This window comes from Mauremys mutica, chromosome 3 (assembly GCF_020497125.1).
Source record: "Mauremys mutica isolate MM-2020 ecotype Southern chromosome 3, ASM2049712v1, whole genome shotgun sequence".
In the NCBI taxonomy this organism is placed as follows: domain Eukaryota; kingdom Metazoa; phylum Chordata; order Testudines; family Geoemydidae; genus Mauremys; species Mauremys mutica.
The window spans coordinates 28,385,071-28,395,787 of NC_059074.1; the positions used below are offsets into that span (position 1 = coordinate 28,385,071).

Below are 10,717 nucleotides of genomic sequence, written 5' to 3' on the forward strand. Positions count from 1 at the left end.
ACCTCCCTAGGTAACCCATTCCAGTTCTTCACCACCCTACTAGTGAAAAAGTTTTTCCTAATATCGAACCTAAAACTCCCCCACTGCAACTTGAGACCATTACTCCTTGTTCTGTCATCAGGTACAACTGAGAACAGTCTAGATCCATCCTCTTTGGAACCCCCTTTCAGGTAGTTGAAAGCAGCTATCAAATCCCCCCTCATTTGATAGCTGCTTTCAACTACCTGAAAGGGGGTTCCAAAGAGGATGGATCTAGACTGTTCTCAGTGGTAGAAGATGACAGAACAAGGAGTAATGGTCTCAAGTTGCAGAGGGGGAGGTTTAGGTTGGACATTAGGAAAAACTTTTTCACTAGTAGGGTGGTGAAGAACTGGAATGGGTTACCTAGGGAGGTGGTGGAATCTCCTTCCTTAGAGGTTTTTAAGGTCAGGCTTGACAAAGCCCTGGCTGGGATGATTTAGTTGGGTTTGGTCCTGCTTTGAGCAGGGGGTTGGACTAGATGACCTCCTGAGGTCCCTTCCAACCCTGAGATTCTATGATTCTTCTCTTCTGCAGACTAAAGAATCCCAGTTCCCTCAGCCTCTCCTCATAAGTCATGTGCTCCAGCCCCCTAATCATTTTTGTTGCCCTCCGCTGGACTCTTTCCAATTTTTCCACATCCTTCTTGTAGTGTGGGGCCCAAAACTGGACACAGTACTCCAGATGAGGCCTCACCTATGTTGAATAGAGGGGAATGATCACATCCCTCAATCTGCTGGTAATGCCCCTACTTATACATCCCAAAATGCCGTTAGCCTTCTTGGCAACAAGGGCACACTGTTCACTCATATCCAGCTTCTCGTCCACTGTAACCCCTAGGTCCTTTTCTGCAGAACTGCTTCCTAGCCATTCGCTCCCTAGTCTGTAACAATGAATGGGATTCTCCTGTCCTAAGTGCAGGACTCTGCACTTGTCCTTGTTGAACCTCATCAGGTTTCTTTTGGCCCAGTCCTCTAATTTATCAAGGTCCCTCTGTATCCTATCCCTACCCTCCAGCATATCTACCACTTCTCCCAGTTTAGTGTCATCTGCAAATTTGCTGAGAGTGCAGTCCACGCCATCCTCCAGATCATTAATGAAGATATTGAACAAAACCGGCCCCAGTACCGACCCTTGGAGCACTCCACTTGAAACCAGCTGCCAACTAGACATGGAGCTGTTGACCACTACCCGTTGAGCCCGATGATCTAGCCAGCTTTCTATCCACCTTATAGTCCAATCATCCAGCCCATACTTCTTTAACTTGCTGGCAAGAATACTGTGGGAGACCGTATCAAAAGCTTTGCTAAAGTCAAGGAATAACACATCCACTGCTTTCCCCTCATCCACAGACCCAGTTATCTCCTCATAGAAGGCAATTAGGTTAGTCAGGCATGACTTGCCCTTGGTGAATCCATGCTGACTGTTCCTGATCACTTTCCTCTCCTCTAGGTGCTTCAGAATTGATTCCTTGAGGACCCTGCTCCATGATTTTTCCAGGGACTGAGGTAAGGCTGACTGGCCTGTAGTTCCCCGGATCCTCCATCGATTATATGCTTTCTCTTTCCATAATTTTTTTGTGCAAACAAAATTCTCTTGTATCAATGCTGGTGGAAAGTGAATGAAAGAAGTAATGGCTACACATGATGTGAATTCATGGCCTTTTATTTTAATAGTTCACATATACATTTTTTTTCAATAGTTGCTCAGCTCCATTCATGATACATAATTACCCTATTAAATATATTAGAATCCATTGATATTCTACATGTGCCAACCTCGGACATATTTGTGAACCATTACAAAAGGCACAGGCACCTCCTATTTTAGAGGTTCTCAAATTATGGTTCATTGACCACTGGTAGTCTGCAAAGAACTTGCAGGTGGTCTGCAGATAGCTGGCTTGTCACATTAGGTTGGCTCATCTTCTAAAGGTGTCCTGGGATGGAGCCCTGTAGAGGCAGTTGATAACACAGAGGATGAGCCAGACTAACTGCCTGAACTAGGGGCACTGTCGCAAAAAGGAAAAGGAGAGGTGACTTAATAGCAAAAGAAGACAGTGTGGTTAATGGCTCAATAGTTATCTCATTAAAGACAATTACAATTACCTAAATAGTTCCTTATTGTTTCTTTTCCACATAAGCAATTGCTATAGTGGTCACAGGGCTGTTGCAAAGTCATGGATAAGGGGGGAAATGGTTTGTAGAATTGCCTGTGGAATGGGAGATTATCCATGAGACAATCTTTCTATTAAAATGAGTCCCACATTATAAAATATTTTGAGAACCCCTCCTCTATTGTAGGCCTTAGTTTAGCAAGCCACGTAAGCATGTGCTTAAGTCAGTGACTTCAGTGGTACCCAGCCATGTGCTTTACAGTTAACCACTTGACTACATGGTTTGTTGATACAGAGCTTTATTCAGCATAGGAAAGAATGGTGGTAAGCTTAGATAGTACTCCATGGTAATTCTTAGCCAGTGCTGCCTTTTTAATGCTGACCAATGTATGGCTCAGAGTATAATGAAGAGATGATTCAGCAGAAGTCTTAACTCTAATGAAAAAAGTTATAAATATGTTATAAATGGTTTGAATTAATTATTAATGCAAACAACATCATAGTGTCCCTCACAGTAGAGAAGAGCTATGACTGTTCTAATAACTACACAGTGGGGAATTCTATATTTATACCACTGGGCACACACAGACACTGTAGTCTTCTCAGGCTTTCCAGCTCCTAAACTAATTAAACACAGCCTCTGCTGCTTCTGTCAAACAAATGGTTTACCTTGCTCCTGGTGTGGACTAAGCAGCCATGAAAAGGACTTCTGATTGCACTGCTAGTAATGCACATTGGAAAAAATAACCCCAACTATACATACAACATGATGGGGGCTAATTTAGCTACGAGTCAGGAAAAAGATCTTGGAGTCATCGTGGATAGTTCTCTGAAGATGTCCACGCAGTGTGCAGAGGCAGTCAAAAAAGCAAACAGGATGTTAGGAATCATTAAAAAGGGGATAGAGAATAAGACTGAGAATATATTATTGCCCTTATATAAATCCTTGGTACGCCCACATCTTGAATACTGTGTACAGATGTGGTCTCACCTCAAAAAAGATATTCTAGCACTAGAAAAGGTTCAGAAAAGGGCAACTAAAATGATTAGGGGTTTAGAGAGGGTCCCATATGAGGAAAGATTAAAGAGGCTAGGACTCTTCAGCTTGGAAAAGAGAAGACTAAGGGGGGATATGATAGAGGTATATAAAATCATGAGTGATGTTCAGAAAGTGAATAAGGAAAAGTTATTTACTTATTCCCATAATACAAGAACTAGGGGTCACCAAATGAAATTAATAGGCAGCAGGTTTAAAACAAATAAAAGGAAGTTCTTCTTCACACAGCGCACAGTCAACTTGTGGAACTCCTTACCTGAGGAGGTTGTGAAGGCTAGGACTATAACAATGTTTAAAAGGGGACTGGATAAATTCATGGTGGCTAAGTCCATAAATGGCTATTAGCTAGGATGGGTAAGAATGGTGTCCCTAGCCTCTGTTCGTCAGAGGATGGAGATGGATGGCAGGAGAGAGATCACTTGATCATTGCCTGTTAGGTTCACTCCCTCTGGGGCACCTGGCATTGGCCACTGTCGGTAGACAGATACTGGGCTAGATGGATCTTTGGTCTGACCCGGTACGGCCATTCTTATGTTCTTATGTACTAGATTCACACAAGAGCTATGACAAAGTTATACATGCCATTGTGGTATCGACATGGTTATATGCTTCTGAAGCTTGGTGAACACTGGAAACCTCCATCAGACCTGATTGCAAAGAATAGTTGGTGTCAGCTAGTGAGATAAAGTAACTAATGATGACGAGTTACAAAGGACTGGCCAGAAGACTTAAGAGACAGTGATTTGAGAAAGAAGGCTGAAGTGGTTCGGATGTGTTGTACTGATGTTTGACTGTATTCCTAGGTAAGCCCTTGACTGAATAACACCTGGTGGAAGACAGAAAAGAGGAAGACACCAGATGAGATATAAGAAAACCACTGAGAAGATGACGTTATGTAAACAGAAAATAATGGAGCAAGAAATGTGGCATTAGACAAATGGGTGGAAAGACTGGGCTGCCTCATGAGTTACAATGCATGAGAGCATTTCATTAATAGATAATAATCTGACCACCAAAAACGTCAGGAGGAGCACCATGGCTGACAACTTTGCTCCTAAGGCACAATTGAGCTGTTCACTACAAGGTAAAGCTAATTTGTGCAGGAGATTAAACTTTCTCAGGGATCAGCTCAAGACTGTATAATGAACTCCAACAGGAACTAACAACTGCCTCAAAGCTCATCACCTTCTTCTTTAAGTAGGGGTGGCCCATCCATAGAGGTGAACTAGATGGTAGCCTATGGTGCCAAATTAAATGGAGTGCCAAATTTGAGGAAAAAAATCAAATAAAAAATCAAATAAAAAAACGAAAAAGAGGAAAAAAACAAATAAAATAACAGCGATGTCATTATTTCAATTCCCGTGTGTGTATAGAGGGAATATAAATTATAATTCATTTCTCTACATATCTGAAAACTTAATATGTCAACTTTTATTTACTGCAAAAATATTTTAGTGATTTTTTTTTTCAATTTGCAATGTAAGGTCAAGATGACCCACTCCACAATTTTGATAAGCAACAACTCAGCCACAATTAAACACAACCACCAGTGGCAAGAGCTGCAATGCTAGTGACACCTAACTCAAATATGCATCAAGGACGCATAGCCGGAAATTCATGTAGAGCGGAGGTATCGTGAGTTGATAGATGTCAAACGGTCTTTTAACACATGTCGCAGATAGATGGTTAAGAATCGAGCAAATACTGTGGAAAATTGAGTTTCTTGGTGCCAAAGAATAAAGAATAACATCTTTCAGCATTATAAATCTAAAATGTGAGTATCTTTAAGCGTTATTAAACCTTAGCATTATTATTGGGCTGCATAACTATGAACTTTTCTTTGTTATAACTGGTTCACATGTAATAAATAAGGTCCATAAAAGAAAAGTAACAGCGTTAACACTTAATAGACTATGAAAGTGATAATGTCACACTCCAAGCAGGTAACCGTGAGGAAGGGGACTACTTTCCAAATAACCGGTGTCGGCTTATAATGTCAATAAAGGTCATTTTGTTTGTGTGTAAATGCTGTAACTAACTGTTTTAATAGGTAAGTGAGTGTATGTTACTAATCATTGAACCTTTAAGCAATGAAAAGACATGTTGGGATGGCTGCAATGTGGTTTAAATCGCCAGCCACGTGGTGGGTGTGTCAGTCATCCATAACACTTGCAGTTGGGAGCACAGTACATAACACTATTCAAATGCCCCATGGCAGAAAGAGGAAAAAGAAAACCCTCAGGAGCTGAGTATCGTAAACGAAAGGCTGAGAAGGAAAAGGACCAAGCAAAACAGCAGGGATTCTTCCTGAAATATCTTCTCTTTAATCCAAATAAAAATGGAAACCGTTCACAGCATCCAGATGAAGGAATTTTACTTGGAGAGGAGGTTAGCTCACATCCACATGGAAGCAGTCTGGAACATCAAGATGAAGGTATATTACTTTGAGATGAGGATAGCTCAGATCCACAAAAAAGCAGTTTGGAAACTCAAGATGATGGAAACTTACTTCTAGATGAAGGCAGCTCACAGCATCAGACTGATATGGAAGTGAAGAAAATGTATTCACCTTCAGAGAGACATGCAGAAATTGAAGTAAATGAAGTAGAAGGAAGAAAGGATGAGGAAGTTACAAACAAGTTACATCAACTTCATGGCCCAAATATGAGGACAGTGTGCAGCAAATTCTTGTGGAACATGGACCAGAAGAAGTTCATAAATTTCCCTTCCCTAAGGATGGAAATAAAAGAAAATTCTCTGCTCAGCATTACAAGAGGAAACTCATTAATGGGGAAGAAATTAATCAAAACTGGTTACAATATTTAGTGTCAAAGGACTCTGTTTTGCTTTTGCTGCAAGTTGTTTAGAAATCAAGCAATTGGTACATCGCTTACTGAAAATTGTTCGAAGGACTGGAAAAAACATATCTTCAATTCTCTCTTCACATGAAAGAAGTTCAGAACATTTGGAATGTCTTCAAAATGGGAAAGAACTTGAATTATGATTGAAGAAAATTTACGTGTGATCAAGGAAAAAGAAGAATATTAGCAACAAAATATTAGAGTGTCTGATTGCTTTCGTGGCCGCAGTAGACATGAAAAATTATACACTACAGGTAATGGAAACTTTTTTTAAAATTTGTTGACTACCTAGCTTTGTTTGATCCAGCCATGAAGGAACATCTACATAAAATAACTGATCATGAAACACTGGATCGTTACTTAGGACAAATATGTAGAATAAATTGATTCAAATCCTAGCAAATGCCATTAAAAACAAAATTGTAGAAGCTGCCCATTCTGAAAAATACTTTTCAATAATACTGGACTGTACACCAAACGTTAGTCATGTTGAAAAAAATGACGATCATTCGTTTTGTGGATATGGAAAAGTCTGCAGATGAAGATAATGTTGAAGTGCTCGTAAAGGAACATTTTTGCGGGTTTTGTACCCCTGAAGGAGATGACTGGAGCATTTATCACTGAAACTATTCTACAAGAGCTTGAAACAATGTCATTATTTGTTGAAAACTTACGTGGCCAAGGCTATGATGATGGGAATAATATGAAGGGGAAAGACAATGGTGTGCAAGGAAGAATGATGGAAATCAATCCTAGGGCCTTTTTTGTTCCTTGCAGTGTGCATTCTCTGAATTTGGTTGTCAGTGTTGCTGCTAGATGCTGTTTGGAGGCAAACAGTTTCTTTGATCTGGTGCAATGTGTTTATGTGTTTTTCTCAGGCTCAACAGGCTGTTGGGAGATTCTGACTCACCATGTGAATTCTCTAACTGTGAAACCACTTAGTCAGACAAGATGGGAGATTCGCATTGATGCTTTGAAGCTTCTTTGCTATGAACTTGGAAACATTTATGATGCCCTTGTTATGTTCATACAAAGCACATGGGATCTTTATAGAGGAAGGTAAATACACAGCATTTATTGAGAATACAACAGTTAGCATATGCTTTTCAGTAACACACACAAACACACACACACATCTGCCAGTGATGTTCATAGTTACCAGTCTGTTGTAACTCGAGTCAATCTAATGGCCAGTTAGATTGAGCACGAGTGTGGAGCTGGGCTCTTGTCGGTTGCGATCCGATGCTCCGGGAGTGTGGCAAGACGAACCCAAGTTTCATGGCCAAGCACCCTGGTTCTTATAGGTTTTATTTCCGTTGTTGAAGTCTATGGATTTTGCTGTGTCAGTTTGTGATCGGTTACTTCTTAATTGGTGTAAACATTCCAATACACCTCCGATACACCTCCAATACACCTTCATTATGGATGCACATTGATGATTCTTTGATGTCTCTTTACTACTTCTTCCTTGACTCTGGCTATAACAATGGCCTTGTTTTCCTGATGCATACATCCTCATTCACACAAACAGATTGAGAATACAAACAGTAGTATTTTATATCGAGCAGAAAGGCATTGCAAATTAAACCTTGCCTTCAATGTTTCTCTAATCTACTTAACATAGACACAATAGAGAATCCTGTCTTTTACTTACTAAACCTTAAAACAAAGAAATGTATATTTAACTAGAGTGCCTAATTTGTAATACATATAGGAAACCATAGTAGACATTATAACTTATCCTAAAACAAAAGGTGACCATAATCAGTCAGAAGGATTGTTCTGGTCTGTCATTCCTCTCTGCTATTCAAAAAGGGTGGCTGACAGGATGAAATCAAATCATACATTATTTCTCATAGTACATTATAAAATCCAGCTCCTACACCCTATTTTAAATTTCTGATGATACTACCTTTACTGGATCATCTGGCAATATGGCACGTTCAGATGCAGGAGCTCTTGCAAATGGCCTTTCCAAGTTCAAATTTGTGACTTCACTCATTTTGTGGTATAATATCCTTTTCGAGATTAACCTCACTAGTAAGCAGCTTCAGGAAAAGAACTTGAACATACATTCTGCTATTCAAAAACTGCAGCAAACTAAAAATATTCTGGAGGATGAAGGGTTTGAAAGAACACTGGTAGATTCTCTCGAGCTTGCTGAAGAAATAGACTTTCCGACAGAATTTGAACCAGAGCCAGTTCGCATTCTGCAAAAGAAACAGCAGTTTTCATATGAAGGATGAGACACACCTATTCAGAACCCAAAACAAAGCTTCAAAATGAATTTCTACTTTGCAGTCCTTGATACTGCTATTCACTCAGTTGATGAAAGATTTCAACAGATGCAGCAGCTAGAGTCAGTATTTGGCTTTCTATATGATATCCACAGCTTGCAAAAGAAAACAGCAAAACAGATAAGAGAATTTTGTATAAAACTGGAGTTGGCATTGACTCATGAAAATTCATGAAAATTCAAAAGACATTGATGCTACAGATTTGTGCAGTGAGCTTCAGGCTTTTTCAAGATGACTTAAGAAACATGCCACTCCTGAAGAAGTACTGAAGTTTGTTTGTGAAAATAAACTCACAGACAGTTTTACAAACATTTTTATAGCTCTATGCATTCTTTTAACTTTGCCAGTTTCCATAGCTAGTGGGGAACGTAGCTTCTCAAAGTTAAAATTGATAAAAACATATCTGCGTTCAACAATGGTACAAGAGAGACTTGTTGGACTTGCCAAAATGTCAGTAGAGCATGAAATATCTGGAAAACTGGATCTAAAAGAACTAGAGACTGAATTTTCAAAACTTAAAGCAAGAAAAGTCATGTTTTAAGAGCACAGTGTGGTTTTTTTTTTGGAGAGTTTTGTAAATACAGGTTAAAGTTCATTGAAGAGTTTTCTATATTGGATGTGGTGGTAATGGCAGTTAAAGCAGGATAGCATAATGGATGATTTTGGATTTGTAATAAAAATTATAATTAACATTTTTAATGCATTTTTATTTGAAATCTGACTGAAATATCATCTATCTGTCGTACAAATCTATTCAGGTAAAATAGAGACACAAAAGTTTCAGATCTCAGAAACATTGGTTGGATGGATGGACAAACCGAATAATTAGGCCTCTGATTAAAAAAAAATGCTTAAACATTAAAAGGAAAAAAAGGGGCAAAATGTTTCCCAGTTTACCAAAAACTCCAGCCTAGATTTGCCCTTGGGTTTTGGGGGTGGGGGCGCCGATTGCATGGTTCGCTTTGGACGCCAGTTGCTGGCAGCTCATCTAGGGCCACCCCTGGCTTTAAGTGCAAGGCGTGTTTCTTTGACCTTGTCTTTTCTCATATAAGTTCATAGAAATGTGTACATGGAATTTATAAAAACAAACAAAAACTCAAACACCACAACACAATTTTCCTCTGGGGAGAAGATGAAAGAAGGAATGACCCATACATGTCAAGTGTCGGGCATGTCACCTTAATGTACTACTTAAAACCAGACAAATTTCATGGCGATGAGGGTAGAATAAGAACCTGTACCGAATAGAGTATCTGTGGGCCCAATAAGCACTTGCCAGTCTTTACTGTCAAGTATCAGGGGTCTCTAAGTTAGTCTGTATCCACAAAAACAACAAGGAATCTGGTGGCACCATAAGACTAACAGATTTATTTGGGCATAAGCTTTAGTGGGTAAAAAACCCACTTCTAATGCATCTGAAGAAGTGGGTTTTTTACCCACGAAAGCTTATGCCCAAATAAATCTGTGAGTCTTTAAGGTGCCACCAGATTCCTTGTAGTCATTACTGTATTTATCTTCATAGCAATCCTGTGATGTTGGGAGGTACAGCTACAGAAGGGGAAATGAGGCCTGGAGAAAGTAATTGACTGACCTATGGTCACAATGAAAGTCTTTGATAGAGCAGGGAATTGAACCTCCGTCTCCCAAGACAGCACATCAGCTACTGAACCATCCTTCCAGAGGATGTTTTGCCTTCATTGCTATGTATGTGGCTTTGAATTAGAAACCTAAAATACAAACATCGTATGTAATAACAGGGTTAAAATATGAACACTTGTGAAACGTCATTTTACAAATCACACAACAAAATGACAGATTTGTTACAGTACTAATCACCAAGGAACAATAATTAAGCTTTTATGATCATGGCAGAATTATTACACTAAAAACACTTTCTAGTCTTTGTCTCTCAGTATTTTTATTAGATATGATTTATTATTAACTAATATGCCTTTTTGCAAGACAGATTCACGTTCTTTTCATCTTTTCATCTTCACATTCATCATTCTTTAAAAATTAATTTAAATAGAAATAAAAATAAAAGTACTTTTGCTATTAAAAAAATGTAAGTGAAAAAATCATTATATTGCTGGTTCTATGTTATCTTTGCTTTTTGTTATTCCTTTTATTCTAGTGAGGAATTTGCAAATAATTCAGGATAAAACTTCCTGGGAGCCTGGAGCAAAAATTAAATGTTAACATTTGTATGTTTATGCTTCTAAGTGGGACCCAAAAAGAGATGTAATAATAATTTCCATATGATTATCCTTTTAAAAGGGATTTCTTTTTTTAATTAGTTACAAGCACATGATTTGTTTTCTGTTTTGCTTTTAAAAAAACTGACTTTTCATTAAATTATGTTAGGTAA

General features: G+C 38.8%; 1 pseudogene; it reads left to right on the plus strand.

Annotated features, from left to right (window-relative positions):
• The first annotated feature begins 4,226 nt into the window (after positions 1-4,226).
• LOC123366142 lies at positions 4,227-10,511 on the plus strand (annotated as a pseudogene).
• The last annotated feature ends 206 nt before the right edge of the window (positions 10,512-10,717 follow it).